The sequence below is a fragment of the Trachurus japonicus genome, chromosome 11 (assembly GCF_045865225.1).
Source record: "Trachurus japonicus isolate A0001 chromosome 11, Traja_1.0".
Classification (NCBI taxonomy): Eukaryota; Metazoa; Chordata; class Actinopteri; order Carangiformes; family Carangidae; genus Trachurus; species Trachurus japonicus.
In genome coordinates, this window is record NC_140917.1 from 6,242,850 (window position 1) to 6,265,195 (window position 22,346).

Consider the following 22,346-nt stretch of genomic DNA (forward strand, 5'->3'; position numbering starts at 1 on the left):
ACACACAAATGGACACACACTCACCATGCATACACATCCAACACACACACACAAATGGACACACACTAACTACTACACACACACACACACACACACACCATACACACACATCCAACACACACGCACACAAATGGACACACACTCACCATACACACACATCCAACACACACACACACACACACACACACAAATGGACACACACTAACTACCACACACACACACACACACACACACTCACCATACACACACATCCAACACACACACACACACACAAATGGACACACACTAACAACCACACACACACACACACACACACACACACACACACACACACACACACACACACCCAACAAACATACAACCACTTACCAAACACATACACAATTTACACAATTACACACAAACAGACACACATGCACACACAACAAACACACACACAAATGGACACACACTAACCATACACAAACAGACACACACGTCCAACACACACACATTTCATACAGTTGTCAGGTCAGAACTTTTTGTATATCTTCCTCACTCACACACACACACACACACACACACACACACACACACACACACACACTTTTGTATATCTTCCTCACTCTCTCTCTCACACACACACACACACACACACACACACACACACACACACACACACACACACACACACACTTTTCCTACAGTTGTCTGACTGTTTTGTGTACCTCTCTATCTTCCTGTTGTAGTTAATGGACTCGTTGCTGTTAATTTTGTTCTTTAGCTATTTAAACTGAAAATACACATTTCCCCATTTTGGTCATGTTGAACACATTGTTTTACACGTATCCTAAACTACTGAGGCTCTTCTCAACCATTTCACACCATTAAACCCGCTGTTTACATGTTCTACTCCTCAGCTAATGCTCGATCTATATTCTTCAACAATGTTCTTCTGCTGTCAGTTTACAATGTATTTCAGTAGGCATGAACTTTTTTCCTAATTCAGGAATTTTTCAAACTCTTCTTTGACAATTCAAGTAATTTCCAGCCATTTCATACAAAGTCTCACATCTTCTACTTTTAAATATATTCTCAGCCATTGCTTCGGCTATGTTAGTGCTGGTTCATCAGTTGTCCTTCCTGTCAGGTTAGCTACAGATTTCATCTATTTAACCATTACATTTAAACATGCAGAATTTCAATGTTTTCTTCTCCCTTTAGCATTTCTACTGCTTTTTACCTTTAAAAAGGCATTCATCTCACACTACAAGTTACATGTTTCAGCTTTTTCCCTCCTAGGGATGAATAAAGTATTCCTCTACTCTCTACTCTACTCTACTCTACTCTACTCTACTCTAGCATTAGTCTTTTCAACATTGCTTTAGCAGTTTCGTCAACTAATTTAGCATTGATTCAACAATTTCTTCAGCTCATTCAGCATTGCTTCAGCAACAGTGTTCAGCTGCTTTCAGCATTCACACGCATTTTCTGCAGGAAATGCTATCTTTTTCTAGTTATTATTAGTGTGAATGCTGGAAGCATTCACAGTATTGTTATTCTGTTCGGCCATTTTGTTTCTTTAAACTTATTATTATTAGGGCCACGGGCAATCGCACCGGGCACTGGTCCCAACAGCTATGAAATAGCTGCAGGGACCAGTGCCCGGGCGAAGCCCGGGCACTACTGTTATTGTGTGGATTTTTTCCTAGTTTTTATTATTATTATTTTTCCACTTCCGGCCGACTTTCGGTTCGCTACTAGTCCTGCAACTCGAAGAGTTGCAGGACATATTATATATCAGAACGTGCGGCTTGATCGGGATCGGTGTGCTATTACGTTTCTCAACAGTGTACGAATTTTTCGCGACGCAAGTCGCGAAAAACTGCGCAAAATTTTTGCATGTAAGTCAATGGGACGGGCGAAAAAAAAAGAGCGAAAAAGACCAATCATTGGAGTTTAACAAACGTCTACTGCTCAGGCATACTTTCACCTAGAGACTCCATTTAAACTTTAAACAGTAGACACAAGTCTTGTGTATTGTCGCATTACTCCACGTTTTGATAGGTCATATAGTTTTTGATCAATCCCTGATCAATGACCATGATCATTTTTGGAGAAATTATGAGATTATAATGGGTGTGTATTGCATAGAATGTTCGTGTCAGAGTGCGTGACATCATCGGTTAGAGTGGGAGAGAGTGAAGAAACATTCTGTATTTTTTCTGGATAAACTGTGAGCACGGCCACAATTTACACTCTACAGACATAATTTTTTCAGAATTTGTAAGACAAACTTGTTATCTCTCATGTCATGTGCTCAAAATATCAGAGAGACTTACAGAACTTACAGAATCAGCCTCTGAGTGCGGCCACGTCTGTCTCTGCTCCTCATTGAGTCCAATACAAATATTTTCTGAGAGGAGCAGAACGGCCTGATGTTTTAAAACTGCCAGCGTCGCCAAAATATTTACTGTAGAAACACCAAATCGTACCGAAATTTTCAGTAAGTCCTTAGAGCAACGTTGATCTGTGTTTTGTTCTGATAGGAGTTACCGTTTTGTCATGCTAAGCCTAATTGTGAGACCGGTTTAGAGGCAGAAAATGGCTCTTTTTCTCCACGTTTCTGTCTGTCTCAGCCTGCGGGGGCCCCTATCGCCGTGGTAACCTCTTTGATCCTCAGGCCAGAGCTCGTTAACTTCATAAACAATCCACCTGGCGCTCGTTTAAATGTTTATAAACACAGACACAGCTAAATCAGACTGACACAGGATGCAGCTACTAACTAACTATGTGTCAAGTCAGTCACACACACACACACAGACTCTAGAGCCAGTTTCATGTGATTACAGTCACACACACACACACACACACACACACACACACACACACACACACACACACACACACACACACACACAGGTAACCTAATGTGGTTACAGCTCCTCCATATCAGTGCTTATAGAAAGATGATCATGTGTCTGTCTGATCAGCTCTGTCTTGACCTTAAGATCGTGGGTTTGATTCCCATGTTGACAGAGATGGCACAACCCGCAGTAGCTCCCGTGGCCCATTCAAAATTTCCCGAGAGGAAATTTTCTAGTTATTAGGGCCACGGGCAATCGCACCGGGCACTGGTCCCAACAGCTATGAAATAGCTGCAGGGACCAGTGCCCGGGCGAAGCCCGGGCACTACTGTTATTGTGTGGATTTTTTCTTCTTATTATTATTTTTCCACTTCCGGCCGATTTTCGATGCGCTACTAGTCCTGCAACTCGAAGAGTTGCAGGACATATTATATATCAAAACGTGCGTCCTGGTCGGGATCGCTGTGCTATTACTTTTCTCAACAGTTTATGAATTTTTCGCGACGTAGTCGCGAAAAACTGCGCAAAAATTTTGCATGTAAGTCAATGGGACGGGCGAAAAAAAAAGACCGAAAAAGACCAATCATTGGAGTTTAACAAAAGTCTACTGCTCAGGCATACTTTCACCTAGAGACTCCATTTAAACTTTAAACAGTAGACACAAGTCTTGTGTATTGTCGTATTACTCCACGTTTTGATAGGTCATATAGTTTTTGATCAATCCCTGATCAATGACCATGATCATTTTTGGAGAAATTATGAGTTTATAATGGGTGTGTATTGCATGGAATGTTCGTGTCAGAGTGCGTGACATCATCGGTTAGAGTGGGAGAGAGTGAAGAAACATTCTGTATTTTTTCTGGATAAATTGCCACCACGGCCACAATTTACACTCTACAGACATAATTTTTTCAGAATTTGTAAGACAAACTTGTTATCTCTCATGTCATGTGCTCAAAATATCAGAGAGACTTACAGAACTTACAGAATCAGCCTCTGAGTGCGGCCACGTCTGTCCCTGCTCCTCATTGAGTCCAATACAAATATTTTCTGAGAGGAGCAGAACGGCCTGATGTTTTAAAACTGCCAGCGTCGCCAAAATATTTACTGTAGAAACACCAAATCGTACCGAAATTTTCAGTAAGTCCTTAGAGCAACGTTGATCTGTGTTTTGTTCTGATAGGAGTTACCGTTTTGTCATGCTAAGCCTAATTGTGAGGCCGGTTTAGAGGCAGAAAATGGCTGTTTTTCTCCACGTTTCTGTCTGTCTCAGCCTGCGGGGGCCCCTATCGCCGTGGTAACCTCTTTGATCCTCAGGCCAGAGCTCGTTAACTTCATAAACAATCCACCTGGCGCTCGTTTAAATGTTTATAAACACAGACACAGCTAAATCAGACTGACACAGGATGCAGCTACTAACTAACTATGTGTCAAGTCAGTCACACACACACACACACACAGACTCTAGAGCCAGCTTCATGTGATTACAGTCACACACACACACACACACACACACACACACACACACACACACACACACACACACACACACACACACACACACATACACACCAATAGGGGGAACAGGGGACCTGTCGGGCCAAGCTGCCAAGAGGGGTCTTATGTTTACACTTATTTCGAAAAAACAAACATGGAATATAAAATTTACTTTTAAGGTGTTTTACCATAATATTACTGAAAATGTGACTTTTAATTATTTTTAAAGAAATTGCCAAGAGGGGACTTGGATCTCTGAGCGACATTTACCTATCAAAGAGTGGACCTCCACATACTGCAGTGGAGCTGTCTTCACCCATTCATTCACCTAACGACCCATTCACCTAATGAGTCTTTGTTTACAACAATGACTTTCTCAGTTTCTTTCAAAAATGGATAATATAACTTTAGAGTTATCATTACTTATTTTAAAGTCTCTGTAGTACAAATTGTATATAAATATATAATCATGGCCACATTTGAGAGTGAATATTTTTTATTGAATTGCATGCAGTTCAGAAGTAACATGACTGCATGCACTAATATCAAGTTCTGCAGTATAAGCAACAACATTTACTTTAAACCGGCTTTAATATAGATTAATTCTTTTTTCTTAACAAAGATAATTTGCTCGTCCGTCTTTACTCATCCATAAATGCGTTGCCTCTGTCATTCTTAGCAGTCCAAGAGGGGATCTACTATCATCTCAATTTTAAATAGTCAAAATGCTCTAGACATTTGGTTTCAACCAATTAATAGGAAATAGGAATGCATTTTATTTATTGTTTTGCATTGCAGAAAAAAGGTCCACACTTGGTTTATATGGAATGACAGGGGTCCACTGTTGGTTGGTGCATAATGACACAGGTTCCCACTTAGTTAGCATGGAGTGACATACACACTCCATCATGTATGAATATGAAAGAAATAAGCAAAAGTGATCATTCTTAAGATATTTTTTTTCATCAAAACTTAACACAAACATTTCTAATAAAGTAGCACCAATAATGTTTTGATTATTTTTAAATGTAGGTTGTACTACTGCAACACACATATCTACAGTCTATTAATTTTTCCCCTACAAGAGTTTTATACTCCTTGACTGCATTTTTGTTATAGGAAAAATATTTGAATTAAAACTCAGGGTTTTAGGTCATTTTAATGTACTTGCATCATGAATCTGTATTTATAAGGATGTATTTTATTTACTGTTTTACATTACAGAAAAAGGTCCACACTTGGTTTATATGGAATGACAGAGGTCCACTGTTGGTTGGTACGGAGTGACACACACACTCCAGCATGGGTGGATAAGCAGAAATGAGATAAATTGCTAAGTTTCAAGATACATTTTTAATCTAAATTTAATACAAACATTTGTAACTATTAATACACACAACACACACACACAAACACATGCAAACACACATATTTAAACTAAAGTAGCACTGGTGAAGTTGTCATTGTAGTTTTTTTAAAACATGGAATGTACTGTGAAAACTCAATGGCAACCTATCAAGATACTTAAGTGAATATTTCAGTTATTGACATTTATGGCTCAACAATAAAACATGTATGGGAAAATAAAGGAGGCGCTGGGGGGTCATCAGTTTGTCTGAGATACAAGGGATAATTCTTCTAGAGGATGGATTAACCTCACTAAGTAATATGATATACCACTGCAACACACCTTTCTACAGTCTGTCAAGTTTTTGACTTACTGAAGTTTCATACTCCTGGACTGCATTGTTGTCATGGGAAAACTACTTTAAATAACTAAACTCAGGATTCAACATGGTCTGATGGCCCAGAGCCACAAAGTGTTATTCTGTAGTCACCTAATGTCCCATATAGATGAAGCTCTGTGGTGGCCACCTATTGTCACTCTTCTACTTTTTAACAGCACATGGTTTCAATCAATTTTAATGTACTTGCATTCTAAATATATATTAATAGGGATGCATTTTACTTATTGTTTTGCATTGCAGAAAAAAAAGGTCCACACTTGGTTTATATGGAATGACAGGGGTCCACTGTTGGTTGGTGCATAATGACACAGGTTCCCACTTAGTTAGCATGGAGTGACATACACACTCCATCATGTATGAATATGAAAGAAATAAGCAAAAGTGATCATTCTTAAGATATTTTTTTTTCATCAAAACTTAACACAAACATTTCTAATAAAGTAGCACCAATAATGTTTTCATTATTTTTAAATGTAGGGTGTAGCCTACTACTGCAACACACATATCTACAGTCTATTAATTTTTCCCCTACAAGAGTTTTATACTCCTTGACTGCATTTTTGTTTGTTTGTTTGTGAAAAATATTTGAATTAAAACTCAGGGTTTTAGGTCATTTTCATGTACTTGCATCATGAATCTGTATTTATAAGGATGTATTTTATTTACTGTTTTACATTACAGAAAAAGGTCCACACTTGGTTTATATGGAATGACATGGGTCCACTGTTGGTTGGTACGGAGTGACACACACACTCCAGCATGGGTGGATAAGCAGAAATGAGATAAATTGCTAAGTTTTAAGATACATTTTTAATCTAAATTTAATACAAACATTTGTAACTATTAATACACACAACACACACAAACACATGCAAACACACATATTTAAACTAAAGTAGCACTGGTGAAGTTGTCATTGTAGTTTTTTTAAAACATGGAATGTACTGTGAAAACTCAATGGCAACCTATCATGATACTTAAGGGAATATTTCAGTTATTGACATTTATGGATCAACAATAAAACATGTATGGGAAAATAAAAGAGGAGCTGGAGGGTCATCAGTTTGTCTGAGATACAAGGGATAATTCTTCTAGAGGATGGATTAACCTCAAAAGCTCAAAACTTTCATCAAAACTTAATACAAACATTTATAATGAAGTAGCAACGGTAATGTTGTGTTTTTTTATGTGGGGGGTACTGTGAAAACTCAATGGCAACCTACGATGATATTATGTACAAGTAAACCATCAAAGAGGTACTGATATACGACAATTTGATATGGGAAAATACAGAGGGAATGGGGAATCATCAGTTTGTCAGAGATACAAGGGATAATTAATTGAGAGGATCCCTATGTTAAACTATTGCCACACACATTCACACAGTCAAAATGTTTTTAAACTGTCACGACCGCGAGAAAGCCATCCATGCGTTGCAGTAATCAGTTCTAGATTGGACTATTGCAATGCACTTTATGTTGGCGTCTCCCAGTCTTCACTCAGTCGCCTCCAACTTGTCCCAAACGCTGCTGCCCGTCTTTTAACTAACACTAATAGACGTGAGCACACATATTTAAACTAAAGTAGCACTGGTGAAGTTGTTATTGTAGTTTTTTTAAAACATGGAATGTACTGTGAAAACTCAATGGCAACCTATCATGATACTTAAGGGAATATTTCAGTTATTGACATTTATGGCTCAACAATAAAACATGTATGGGAAAATAAAAGAGGCGCTGGGGGGTCATCAGTTTGTCTGAGATACAAGGGATAATTCTTCTAGAGGATGGATTAACCTCACTAAGTAATATGATATACCACTGCAACACACCTTTCTACAGTCTGTCAAGTTTTTGACTTACTGAAGTTTCATACTCCTTGACTGCATTGTTGTCATGGGAAAACTACTTTAAATAACTAAACTCAGGATTCAACATGGTCTGATGGCCCAGAGCCACAAAGTGTTATTCTGTAGTCACCTAATGTCCCATATAGATGAAGCTCTGTGGTGGCCACCTATTGTCACTCTTCTACTTTTTAACAGCACATGGTTTCAATCAATTTTAATGTACTTGCATTCTAAATATATATTAATAGGGATGCATTTTACTTATTGTTTTGCATTGCAAGAAAAAAAGGTCCACACTTGGTTTATATGGAATGACAGGGGTCCACTGTTGGTTGGTGCATAATGATACAAGTGCCCACTTAGTTAGCATGGAGTGAAATACACACTCCATCATGTATGAATAAGAAAGAAATAAGCAAAAGTGATCATCCGTAAGAGAAATCTTTCATCACAGCTCCACGTTACACTTGTTCCAGGCTCTGTCCGTCGTTTTTCTCTAGAAATAGAAACTTTTTCCAACTTTTTTATCTCCGTAGCGATCGCACTCGTCTTCTCCTTCTTCTTCACTTCTTGCTCTGATCTACAGTCTCATTCGTTCTACACATCCCAGAAGCCCCAAAATTACTCACAGTGTGGGCGACAGCGTCCCCATTTACCAGCCGCAGAAAACTGCGTTTGACATATATGTATGTCAATGGCACTCAATGAGTTAAGTGGGAGGTACACAATAAATCTAATTCTAATCAAATTTATTTTGAAAACAAATAGTAGACTGGCAATCTGATTCAGTGATTAATTTGTTACACATTTGGGTTGCTTCCTAATGATTTTTTGATGTTTTAGTACCCAGCCAAACACAAGTGTGTATATTCCTTACTATCTACAGTATGTATGTGCCTTGTAGGCACTTTACTTGCAAGTGTGTGTATGCAGTGTTTTATAAATCTGAATATTTTTTGTCACATCACATCTACCCTGACACTTTAGAGCGCTTCTGTCTCGACGCCGTGTTTGCCTTCGTTCTGACCTGAACACAGCATGTGTTGTTTGGGTTAGAAACATGCACATTTGCAAAGGAAAAAAAGCTAAATTGATTAGCGGAATCATTAAGCATGCACACACAAAATCCCAAGGAAATGATCACGTGGGAACCAGTTCTGAAGAGGAACCAGTTCTCAGTTCCCACCCATAGACTTCAGTCTATGATGTGGACACAAAAGCATTCCTCTACATTGAAGTAGTGAAGTCATCAACACTCATGTATTTCACAGATCCTAAATCTTGGTACACACTCTAAATTTCAACCAATTTTTTTTATCTGTGAAAGACCCCACACATGAAGATAAAAAATCTGTGATTGAACAGTTTTGATCGTATTGTGTGTGGTGTGCTGTGATATTCCAAACACAGCTCACCACACACATTAAGATTTTTCAGAATCTTGACCCTCCGGTCAGAAAACTCAGAAAGAGATCAGTATTGTTGTAGCTACTCTTTCGGGTCTATTTCCGGAATGGACAATGAGAGCGATGTAATTTTTTTTTAATGAAAGCGGGACACTTCAGCCTTTACAACGATCCCGTCTGTGTGTGTCTGTGTGTCTGTGGCTTCGGACGCCGAGCAGTCAAGCGGCTGTGAGCGGCGGTCACATGATCGCTTAAACATGGCTGCTCTATTGCTGGCTGTTGCCGGCTACGAGCGCTACTGTCTTTGCTATCGGCTATCAGGAAATCTCCCGTGTATGCGTGAATGTCTGTGTGAACCTCATGTATTGCCAGGGCTGCACCGTGGCTCTCTGTGGGATTGCCGGTGTTGTGTCGAGAAGTGGCTTGCCGCGAGCAGCATGCAGAGCTTGGCAAGCAGGCACTTCTCAGCACAACACCAGCTTTCCACACACAAGATGACTTTTGATTTGTAAATATTGAACATGTTTAATATTTACGATTATCGGCGTCAAACGTTTTCCGAGGCGATTGTTGTGAGAATTTTGACTCTTAACACACCACACACTACAAGAGAATCTCATAAAATAATCTTAAAACCATAGGATAATCGGCCGATGTTTGTCTTTGGTCGGAAGGGGGAAAATCGGGGCAAAATCAGCCCGATTATCTTTATGTGTGTGGTAGGCTTAACTCTACCTCCACTCTCCACTCTAAATGTGGAACTGGCTTCTGAGAAGTGAGTGAAGTGAGTGAGGGCTTTAAATCTGTGCCAGACGACTTGTGTCAGTCCTTGACTGTCGGCAGTGTGGGGGATGGTTTCTTGTAGCTGACGATGGTCGTTAGCAACTCTGAAGGGCAACCTGGAAAAGACTAACATCCTTCAGCCAAGATCTTATATCCAAATCAGACTAGCAGACAATGGAATTCCCCAGTCCTAGGTTGGCCATGTGCTACACACCTATGGACTTCTGTGACAACTGTAAAGAGTGGGTGTCCCAGCAATAATCCACCCTGTCAAGTCTTTGATGAGTTTTGTAAAGGTGTGTGATGCCTTGTGATCAGTATAATATTTTGTCAGCCTTTATATGATCTACCATTGTGTGCCAGTAGAAATGTTGTCTGAAGTTAGGATTAATCAGATTTCCAGAGATACAGGGGATAAATCAGCTACAGTGGATGGAATAACTCCAAAATACCCACTGTTGAACTACTGCAACACACATTTTTACTTAACAAACTGTTAGCTCTACTGGAGTTCATGTATACCTGTCTGAATATTTTTGGTCCACAACAAAAATGAAAACTAAAGCTAAATTTGTGTTTTTTTCTGTATATTACACACTGTATCACATCGTCATACACATCTATAGATGAAATTGGTGTATAAATTGAAACCTAATTTAAAGTTGTCAAAAGGTACAGGATTGGCACAGGATCAGAGAATTTACATTAAGTGGGAAGTACACAATAAAAGCTGTATTCAGTTCACACTGGTGCTCAGCAGAAATGGGTCTGATTGCTTTCAGGATGTGTGGATTGTACATTAAACAATCCCATATTACCTTATTCATAGCATCTGAAGTGGATTATAAACAAATTCAATTAATTGTGTTCAGAAGATGGTTATCTAATTAATGTATATTTTTAAGTAATTCATTTCTTATCTATTTTGGTTGTTTCCTAATGATTTTCTTTCGTTTCAGTACCCAGCTAAACACAAGTGTGTATATTCCTTATTATCTAGGTATAACCTTGTGCATGTTGTAGTAAGCAATGTGACTTCATTACATTTACACACAGTTTTCTAAGTCGAGTTGAACATTTTTAATGGGGTTTCAGTCTATGATGTGGGCACAAAACATTCCTCTACATTGAAGTAGTTAAGTCGCCAGCACTCATGTATTTCACAGATCCTATCTTTAAGGTAGAGTTGTTGAACTGCAGGGGTAGACAATAAGGGAAATTTGCCACAGGCCCTCTGGGCCAGTGGCTTTTGAAGATCACTGGCCCCACCACTGGCCCCACCATTCTAACCACTGCCACTAGGTATCGATCCCCATATTAACGAAAAACAACATATCCCAGCCAATTCCTGCGGTCTCGCCATCGAGGCTGGAACTTTCTGATACCATTACTAGTCAATTTCCAACATTCTTGATACTTATTCAATACCACGATCTTGTAGTTTCTTGAGATTTTGGGGGATTATTTTGTTATATGTATTTTAGTGATTATGTATGAGTTGGTATATTTGTGTTTAATTTTTGTATGTTGTTATTTATTTGAGTCTGAGGATTTATATCCTGTATCAGATATTTTTCATTCAATTTCATTAAAGAAGGTCAAAAAAAGTGCTTTTAAATTCATCAGGCTACTTTATTTAATAAATAAATAACTGTTTCACATATTTAGCCTCCACTGTGGTTTAACAATGAAGTAAAAACAGAGTTAAAATGGTAAATATGCCTCAACACAAACATGAAGTTATGTAGTCATTACTTTTATCCTCCAAGTAGTTCAGTGATATAACTGTTGTTCTCATTCATTCACGTTTAGGCTGTTTCCACAGATTGGTGCAAAACTGACTCATTGTTTCATTTTCAGCTCAGTTTTGCGTTTACACACGTTTTTTTGTTGTTGTTATTATGGTCTAAATGTCACGTGACGTGCCACGCTGTGGCGCACACCGAACAGCTGGCGCCCCAGCGCGAGCTCTGGCCCGTGTGTAACGTTCGCGTCGGTCCCGACAGGACTCGACCCGACGCACTGAGGAGGAGGGAAGTTTCATGGTTAAGAAAAAGGTTTTTATCGGTTCTTGTGACGACCTTCTATCAGCAGCAGTGAGTGAGCTGGAGCTGCAGCTGCTTGCAGGTGGTGCTGACGTGCCAGGGCACAGCGCTGGCTGCGCACAGAAAGTAGATGTCTCTGTCGTTGATCGGGTCGGGATCTCTTAGCACTAATTACCGAGACGATTTGACAGTTATCATTTCAAACCACAGGGATTTAATGTGAAATTAGATTTATTTATTTACTTGTTATATTTTTTTCTTGGAGCGTTCTGGTGGCCCTGACGGTTTGAAAAGTACGTCCGGGCCACCGGGCCATTTATATTGTCGACCCCTGAACTGGGATCTGAGAAGTGAGTGAATGGAGTGAGAGCGGAGTGAGAGCCAGATGACCTGTGTCAGTCCTTGAGTGTGGGCAGTGTGGGGGATGGTTTGTCGTCGCTGACGATGGTCGTTAAGCTTTTTCAGGTTGGGCTTCAGAGTTTCTACCTTCTTTCAGCCAATATCTTTATCCAAATCAGACCGACTGAGACACAGGTATTCCCAGGTCTTAGGTTGGCCATGTGCTACCTACGCACCTATGGCCTTTGGTGACTCAACTTCTGTGGCAACTGTAAAGAGTGGGTGCACCAGCAATATTCCATTTTGTCTAAAGAATTGTCAGTTCTTTGATGAGTTTTGTGAAGGTGTGTTTTAATATTCTGTGACAGGGCCTTTATATGAGCCACCAGGGTTCAAACTTAACTTTTTTGCTCACTGGCCAACTGGCTAGTGAGCTTTAAAAATCTACTGGCCAGAAAGATTTTTTACTGGCCAAAAATTATGTATACGGTAGCTGTTTTGTACATTTTTCATTGTGTTGAACTGTTATAATACACTCATAAGCATTTTTAACACATATCATAGCTATTAGCATATTCTAGTGTGGAATAAAGGAGTCAAGTTTGCCTTTTTTCCCTAAAAGGTTTATTTTAGAGATGCACATGGTTAACCGTTTAACCATTAACCTATAACAAGAACTTGACCGAATAATACTATCAGTTATTTATATATATTTATTTATTAGCTCCTTATGTCGTCAACTCATGGGGGCGTGTCGACATGTGCAGACTTCCACTGCCTTCAGTCATATTATTTAGTAGCTAAAAGTTTCACAGGAGGACTGACACTGTGCACCATGAAGGAAGATCAGTCAATAAATGTAGCTACACGGACATAGATGTGCATCACCTGTAATAACGGCGCTGCAATAAAAAAAGACGTGGCAGCTCTCCTGCAGGTCCACAGAGGAGCTGTCAGAGGAGCTCTGCTGCTCCTCTCTCTTCAGTCTGGTGTTTGGCTGCACTTTCAATAAGAAAAGTTCCATATGAGCGCGATCAGCAGAGACAGAGCACAATGGATGTGGCATTGATCAGATATCGCAGCGGCAGCGCACATGTTTATTTAACGGCAAAAAAATAAATAAATAAATTGGAGCGATGTTTTTTTTTGCCGTTAAACAAACATGTGCGCTGCGATATCTGATCAATGCCACATCCATTGTGCTCTGTCTCTGCTGATCGCGCTCATATGGAACTTTTCTTATTGAAAGTGCAGCCAAACACCAGACTGAAGAGAGAGGAATACACACGTGCGCCGCGAGCGTTGTAATCGGTCACAAATCATTGCTATACGGCATGTTGTGAGCTTTAAGATCTGCACGACACCGGCTCACAACCCAAGCGTCACAGCCGGGTCGGGAGGAACAGTAACAACAACGAAGTAGTTTTTTTTTTTTCACTCGCCAGAGTGGCCAGTCAGCCGGCTTCCTTTACTCGCCAAAGTATCAAAGTTAGTCGCCACTGGCGACTGGCGACCACTAATTTTGAACCCTGTGAGCCACCATTGTCTGCTAGTAGTAATGCTGTCTGAGAACAATTAACATGGACTAAGAAATTAGGATTCATCAGATTGTCATGGATACAGGGAATATGTCAGTGTGTGGACGGAATAACCCCAAAAAGCCCCCTGTTAAACTACTCATTAAAAGGTATTTAGAAAATCAAGGGAAACAAAGGAACGCATAAATATAAAAACACATGCAAAGCCTTACAAAGGCTTGTAAAGGACAATTAGGACACAGCAAGGACTATATTCCTCAGACACGGTCCACACCACTGTCAACTTTTTTTATTTGTGTTGCAGCAGTTCAACATTGAGCTATTTGGGGTTATTCCATCCACACAATGCCTTATCCCTTGTATCTCGGACAATCTGATGAATCCTAATTTCTTGTGCCATGTTAAGTAAGCTGTTGTTCCCAGACAACATTTCTGGCAGAGAATGGTAGCTCATAAAAATGCTCTGTGACTCTATATTGCATTTACCCATGTCTCAGTCAGTCTGATTTGAATGTAAGTAAGTGGAGTGAAATGCACACTCCATCATGTATGAATAAGAAAGAAATAAGCAAAAGTGATCATCCTTAAGAGAAATTTTTCATCAAAACTTAACACAAACATTTCTAATAAAGTAGCTCAGATAAATACAGTGGGGCCAGGCTGTTAAGTGCTTTAAAAAGTTATATGTTAAGAACAGGAGTAATGTGCTCACGTCTATTAGTGTTAGTTAAAAGACGGGCAGCAGCGTTTGGGACAAGTTGGAGGCGACTGAGTGAAGACTGGGAGACGCCAACATAAAGTGCATTGCAATAGTCCAATCTAGAACTGATTACTGCAACGCATGGATGGCTTTCTCGAGGTCGTGACAGTTTAAAAACATTTTGACTGTGTGAATGTGTGTGGCAATAGTTTAACATAGGGATCCTCTCAATTAATTATCCCTTGTATCTCTGACAAACTGATGATCCCCCATTCCCTCTGTATTTTCCCATATCAAATTGTCGTATATCAGTAGGCTACCTCTTTGATGGTTTACTTGTACATAATATCATCGTAGGTTGCCATTGAGTTTTCACAGTACCCCCCACATAAAAAAACACAACATTACCGTTGCTACTTCATTATAAATGTTTGTATTAAGTTTTGATGAAAGTTTTGAGCTTTTGAGGTTAATCCATCCTCTAGAAGAATTATCCCTTGTATCTCAGACAAACTGATGACCCTCCAGCTCCTCTTTTATTTTCCCATACATGTTTTATTGTTGATCCATAAATGTCAATAACTGAAATATTCCCTTAAGTATCATGATAGGTTGCCATTGAGTTTTCACAGTACATTCCATGTTTTAAAAAAAACTACAATGACAACTTCACCAGTGCTACTTTAGTTTAAATATGTGTGTTTGCATGTGTTTGTGTGTGTGTGTGTTGTGTGTATTAATAGTTACAAATGTTTGTATTAAATTTAGATTAAAAATGTATCTTAAAACTTAGCAATTTATCTCATTTCTGCTTATCCACCCATGCTGGAGTGTGTGTGTCACTCCGTACCAACCAACAGTGGACCCATGTCATTCCATATAAACCAAGTGTGGACCTTTTTCTGTAATGTAAAACAGTAAATAAAATACATCCTTATAAATACAGATTCATGATGCAAGTACATGAAAATGACCTAAAACCCTGAGTTTTAATTCAAATATTTTTCCTATAACAAAAATGCAGTCAAGGAGTATAAAACTCTTGTGGGGGAAAAATTAATAGACTGTAGATATGTGTGTTGCAGTAGTAGGCTACACCCTACATTTAAAAATAATGAAAACATTATTGGTGCTACTTTATTAGAAATGTTTGTGTTAAGTTTTGATGAAAAATTTCTCTTACGGATGATCACTTTTGCTTATTTCTTTCTTATTCATACATGATGGAGTGTGTATTTCACTCCATGCTAACTAAGTGGGAACTTGTATCATTATGCACCAACCAACAGTGGACCCCTGTCATTCCATATAAACCAAGTGTGGACCTTTTTCTACAACGTAAATCAACGAATAATTCCTATACAGATTTATGACGCAAATACATTAAAATTAATTGAAATCACATGTATTTAAAAAGTAAAAGTCTGACCATAGGTGGCCCCAACAGGGCTTCATTTATATGAGATGTACGTGGCCAAAAAGTAACTTTTTGTGGCTCTGAGCCATCAGGCCATGTCAAACTGTGAGTAGTTTAAGTACTTTCCCGTGACAACAATGCAGTTAAGTAGTATAAAACACCAGTACAGTGAAAAATTAATAGACTGTAGAAATGTGTCTGGCAATAGTTTAACATAGGGACTTTGTGAGATTAATCCTCTCAATGAATTATCCCTTGTATCTCTGACAAACTGATGATCTCCCAAACCGTCTGTATTTTCCCCAAAGATAACAAATTGCCGTGCCAATACTTTAATATCAGTTACTCTTTGATGGTTTACTTGTACATAATATATCATCATAGGTTGCCATTGAGTTTTCTGTAATATAAAACAGTAAATAAAATACATCCTTATGAATACAGATTTATGATGCAAATACATTAAGATTACCCTAAATCCTAAAACCCTCTATTAAAAAATGAATAGACTGTAGAAATGTGTGTTGCAGTAGTACACCCTACATTTAAAAAATAATTACAACATTATTGGTGCTACTTTATTAGAAATGTTTGTTTTAAGTTTTGATGAAAGTTTTCTCTTAAAAACTATCACTTTTGCTTATTTCTTTCTTATCCATACATGATGGAGTGTGTATGTCACTCCATGCTAACTAAGTGGGTTCGTGTGTCATTATGCATCAACCAACAGTGGACCCCTGTCATTCCATATAAACCAAGTGTGGACCTTTTTCTGCAATGTAAGTCAACTAATAATTCCTATACAGATTGAGAACACATGTATATTGTATAATTGAAACCCTGTGCTTAAAAAAACTGGACAAGCAACAATAGCAAGGTCAATTATTTTTAATGTTTAATCAGAATTCAACAGAAATTATCTAAATGACCATTTTATCTCAAATGTTGTCATGGGTGATCAATTTTTTCAATATTTTAAAATTTCTATTATACCTAATACAGTGTTGAGTTTAAACTTAAGACATCCATGAAACTGGGACCTTCATATTTTGTTACGAAGAATAACAAATTATGTTTCAAGGTACTGGTTTGTTCACTAAGGAGCCTGTTTGATAGCCTCTCTACAGTCTGAAAGGCTGCCGGGGCTGCAAGTCGTTCACACTATGGAGGAGTGTAAGAAACGACGTGTGTGAATGAGTCGTTAAAACCCCTGCTCCAGCCTGCCGGGGCACTGCTGAATATGGTATTTTACACACACACACACTCAGGTCCCCTCTTGGCTAAAGTTGAAAAAATTAACCAGAAGGTTTTTCACATGATTTTAAGTTGATTTAAAGCATGTCCAACAGGGGACCTAAAAAAAGTCCCCTGTTGGCTGCTTGGTCCCCTGTTGGTGAATGTGTAACGACGCCGATGTCCCCTCTTAGATAGGAACAACAGTGCACACACACACACACACACACACACACACACACACAGACTCTAGAGCCAGCTTCATGTGATTACAGTTACACACACACACACACACACACACACCTACACACACACACACACACACACACAGTTAACCTAATGTGGTTACAGCTCCTCCATATCAGTGCTTATAGAAAGATGATCATGTGTCTGTCTGATCAGCTCTGTCTTGACCTTAAGATCGTGGGTTTGATTCCCATGTTGACAGAGATGGCACAACCCGCAGTAGCTCCCGTGGCCCATTCAAAATTTCCCGAGAGGAAATTTTCTAGTTATTATTATTATTCTGAGTCTTCTTCCCTTTTTCTGTGTTTAACTACTTCTTCATACTTTGTGCTATTTCAACAATTCATATATCAAAACGTGCAGCTTTTTCAGGACATTTATGCTATTATTTTTCTCTTTCATACTATTTATACTTTTTAAAATATTTAACTTTTTCTGCAATTTTTTTCCCATAGGAATACATTGAAACAGTCGTCAAACTCTTCAAATCTTCTGCTTCATTCAGCCTCTAATAGCTTCAGCATACTTTCAGCTACAGACTTCATTCAACTTTTAAACTGTTCACAAACCTTTCAACTATTCAGCTATATCTCAGCTTATTGATATCTTCAACAGTTTCAGATATATGTATAGTTTTAAAATCATTAAAATTTCTGACAAAATTCAGATTTAACATGAAAGTCAATGGGACGGAATGTTCGGACGTTGGCAGTTGGTAGAGTGACAGAGGGTCTAAAAATCCTCTCACATTTTTCTCTCTATCCTGCCAGCACGGCCACAGATTACACTCTACACACATAATTTCGGGCATGCTTGTAGACAAGCTCATCCTTGATCTCTTCATGTGCTCAAAAAACCAGAGAGACGAACACAATTTAAACTCGGGGCCTCTGAGTGCGGCCAGTTTCCTCTCTCCTCTCATTGACTCCCATTCAAAAGTAGGCGCTGATTTTCTAAACGTCCCAAAGTTTCCAACCTGCGACACAATCAACAATTTCTACTCTAGAAACACCAAAGTGACATGGACGCGTTCAGCAAGGTCTTATGGTTCGGAAAATGTAAACCTTTTGCTCGTACTAAGTACAGATTTGTCGTACATTAGATCTGTTTGAGGGTGTCACAGAGCAGTTAAAGCCTATGGTTAAAGCTGCCACCATACCTTAAAGCCACCAGCCAACAGTTACATGGTAACCTCAACATGGCAACCTCACCATAGTAACCTCACCATGGCAACGTCACCATGGCAACGCACACACATTCTCTCTGTTTGACTGTCTGTCGGTCATACACACACACACACACACACACACACACACACACATACACACACAAATGGACACACACTAACTACCACACACACACACAAACACACATCCAACACACACACAAATGGACACACACACAAATGGACACACACTCACCATGCATACACATCCAACACACACACACACACAAATGGACACACACTAACTACTACACACACACACACACACACACACACACACCATACACACACATCCAACACACACACACACACACACACACACACACACACACACACACACACACACACAAATGGACACACACTCACCATACACACACGTCCAACACACACACACACACACACACACTAACTACCACACACACACACACACAAACACAAACACACACACACACACACACACACACACACACACACACACACACACACCCAACAAACATACAACCACTTACCAAACACATAGCCTACACAATTTACACAATTACACACAAACAGACACACATGCACACACAACAAACACACACACAAATGGACACACACTAACCATACACAAACAGACACACACGTCCAACACACACACATTTCATACAGTTGTCAGGTCAGAACTTTTTGTATATCTTCCTCACTCACACACACACACACACACACACACACACACACACACACACACACACACACACACACACACACTTTTGTATATCTTCCTCACTCTCTCTCTCACACACACACACACACACACACACACACTTTTCCTACAGTTGTCTGACTGTTTTGTATGTACCTCTCTATCTTCCTGTTGTAGTTAATGGACTCGTTGCTGCTCAATTTGTTCTTTAGCTATTTAAACTGAAAATACACATTTCCCCATTTTGGTCATGTTGAACACATTGTTTTACACGTATCCTAAACTACTGAGGCTCTTCTCAACCATTTCACACCATTAAACCCGCTGTTTACATGTTCTACTCCTCAGCTAATGCTCCATCTATATTCTTCAACAATGTTCTTCTGCTGTCAGTTTACAATGTATTTCAGTAGGCATTAACTTTTTTCCTAATTCAGGAATTTTTCAAACTCTTCTTTGACAATTCAAGTAATTTCCAGCCATTTAATACAAAGTCTCACATCTTCTACTTTTAAATATATTCTCAGCCATTGCTTCAGCTATGTTAGTGCTTCATCAGTTGTCCTTCCTGTCAGGTTAGCTACAGATTTCAACTATTTAACCATTACATTTAAACATGCAGAATTTCAATGTTTTCTTCTCCCTTTAGCATTTCTACTGCTTTTTACCTTTAAAAAGGCATTCATCTCACACTACAAGTTATATGTTTCAGCTTTTTCCCTCCTAGGGATGAATAAAGTATTCATCTACTCTCTACTCTACTCTAGCATTAGTCTTTTCAACATTGCTTTAGCAGTTTCGTCAACTAATTTAGCATTGATTCAACAATTTCTTCAGCTCATTCAGCATTGCTTCAGCAATAGCGTTCAGCTGCTTTCAGCATTCACACGCATTTTCTGCAGGAAATGCTATCTTTTTCTAGTTATTATTATTATTCTGAGTCTTCTTCCCTTTTTCTGTGTTTAACTCCTTCTTCATACTTTGTGCTATTTCAACAATTCATATATCAAAACGTGCAGCTTATTCAGGACATTTATGCTATTATTTTTCTCTTTCATACTATTTATACTTTTTAAAATATTTAACTTTTTGTGCAATTTTTCTCTCATAGGAAATACATTGAAACAGTCTTCAAACTCTTCAAATCTTCTGCTTCATTCAGCCTCTAATAGCTTCAGCATACTTTCAGCTACAGACTTCATTCAACTTTTAAACTGTTCACAAACCTTTCAACTATTCAGCTATATCTCAGCTTATTGATATCTTCAACAGTTTCAGATATATGTATAGTTTTAAAATCATTAAAATTTCTGACAAAATTCAGATTTAACATGAAAGTCAATGGGACGGAATGTTCGGACGTTGGCAGTTGGCAGAGTGACAGAGGGTCTAAAAATCCTCTCACATTTTTCTCTCTATCCTGTCAGTACGGCCACAGATTACACTCTACACACATAATTTCGGGCATGCTTGTAGACAAGCTCATCCTTGATCTCTTCATGTGCTCAAAAAACCAGAGAGACGAACACAATTTAAACTGGGAGCCTCCGAGTGCGGCCAGTTCCCTCCCTTCCTCTCATTGACTCCCATTCAAAAGTAGGCGCTGATTTTCTAAACGTCCCAAAGTTTCCAACCTGCGACACAATCAACAATTTTTACTCTAGAAACACCAAAGTGACACGGACGCGTTCAGCAAGGTCTTATGGTTCGGAAAATGTAAACCTTTTGCTCGTACTAAGTACAGATTTGTCGTACATTAGATCTGTTTGAGGGTGTCACAGAGCAGTTAAAGCCTATGGTTAAAGCTGCCACCATGCCTTAAAGCCACCAGCCAACAGTTACATGGTAACCTCAACATGGCAACCTCACCATGGTAACCTCACCATGGCAACGTCACCATGGCAACGCACACACATTCTCTCTGTCTGACTGTCTGTCGGTCATACACACACACACACACACACAAATGGACACACACTAACTACCACACACACACACACATCCAACACACACACACACACACACACACACACACACACACACACAAATGGACACACACACACACACACACACACACAAATGGACACACACTCACCATACACACACATCCAACACACACACAAATGGACACACACTCACCATGCATACACATCCAACACACACACACAAATGGACACACACTAACTACTACTACACACACACACACACACACACACACACACCATACACACACACGCACACACACAAATGGACACACACTCACCATACACACACATCCAACACACACACACACACACAAATGGACACACACTAACTACCACACACACACAAACACACACACACACACACACACACACACACACACACACACACCCAACAAACATACAACCACTTACCAAACACATACACAATTTACACAATTACACACAAACAGACAAACATGCACACACAACAAACACACACACAAATGGACACACACTAACCATACACAAACAGACACACACGTCCAACACACACACATTTCATACAGTTGTCAGGTCAGAACTTTATGTATATCTTCCTCACACACACACACACACACATACACACACACACACACACACACACACACTTTTCCTACAGTTGTCTGACTGTTTTGTGTACCTCTCTATCTTCCTGTTGTAGTTAATGGACTCGTTGCTGTTAATTTTGTTCTTTAGCTATTTAAACTGAAAAGACACATTTCCCCATTTTGGTCATGTTGAACACATTGTTTTACACGTATCCTAAACTACTGAGGCTCTTCTCAACCA

The 22,346-nt window shown here is 39.2% G+C and overlaps 1 protein-coding gene across 1 annotated transcript in view; it reads right to left on the bottom strand.

The window, feature by feature from the left end:
• The window catches only part of LOC146978040 (major histocompatibility complex class I-related protein 1-like), a 568,607-nt gene that overhangs the window by 196,048 nt on the left and 350,213 nt on the right, over positions 1-22,346 (bottom strand). The gene's annotated exons all lie outside the window — the stretch shown is intronic.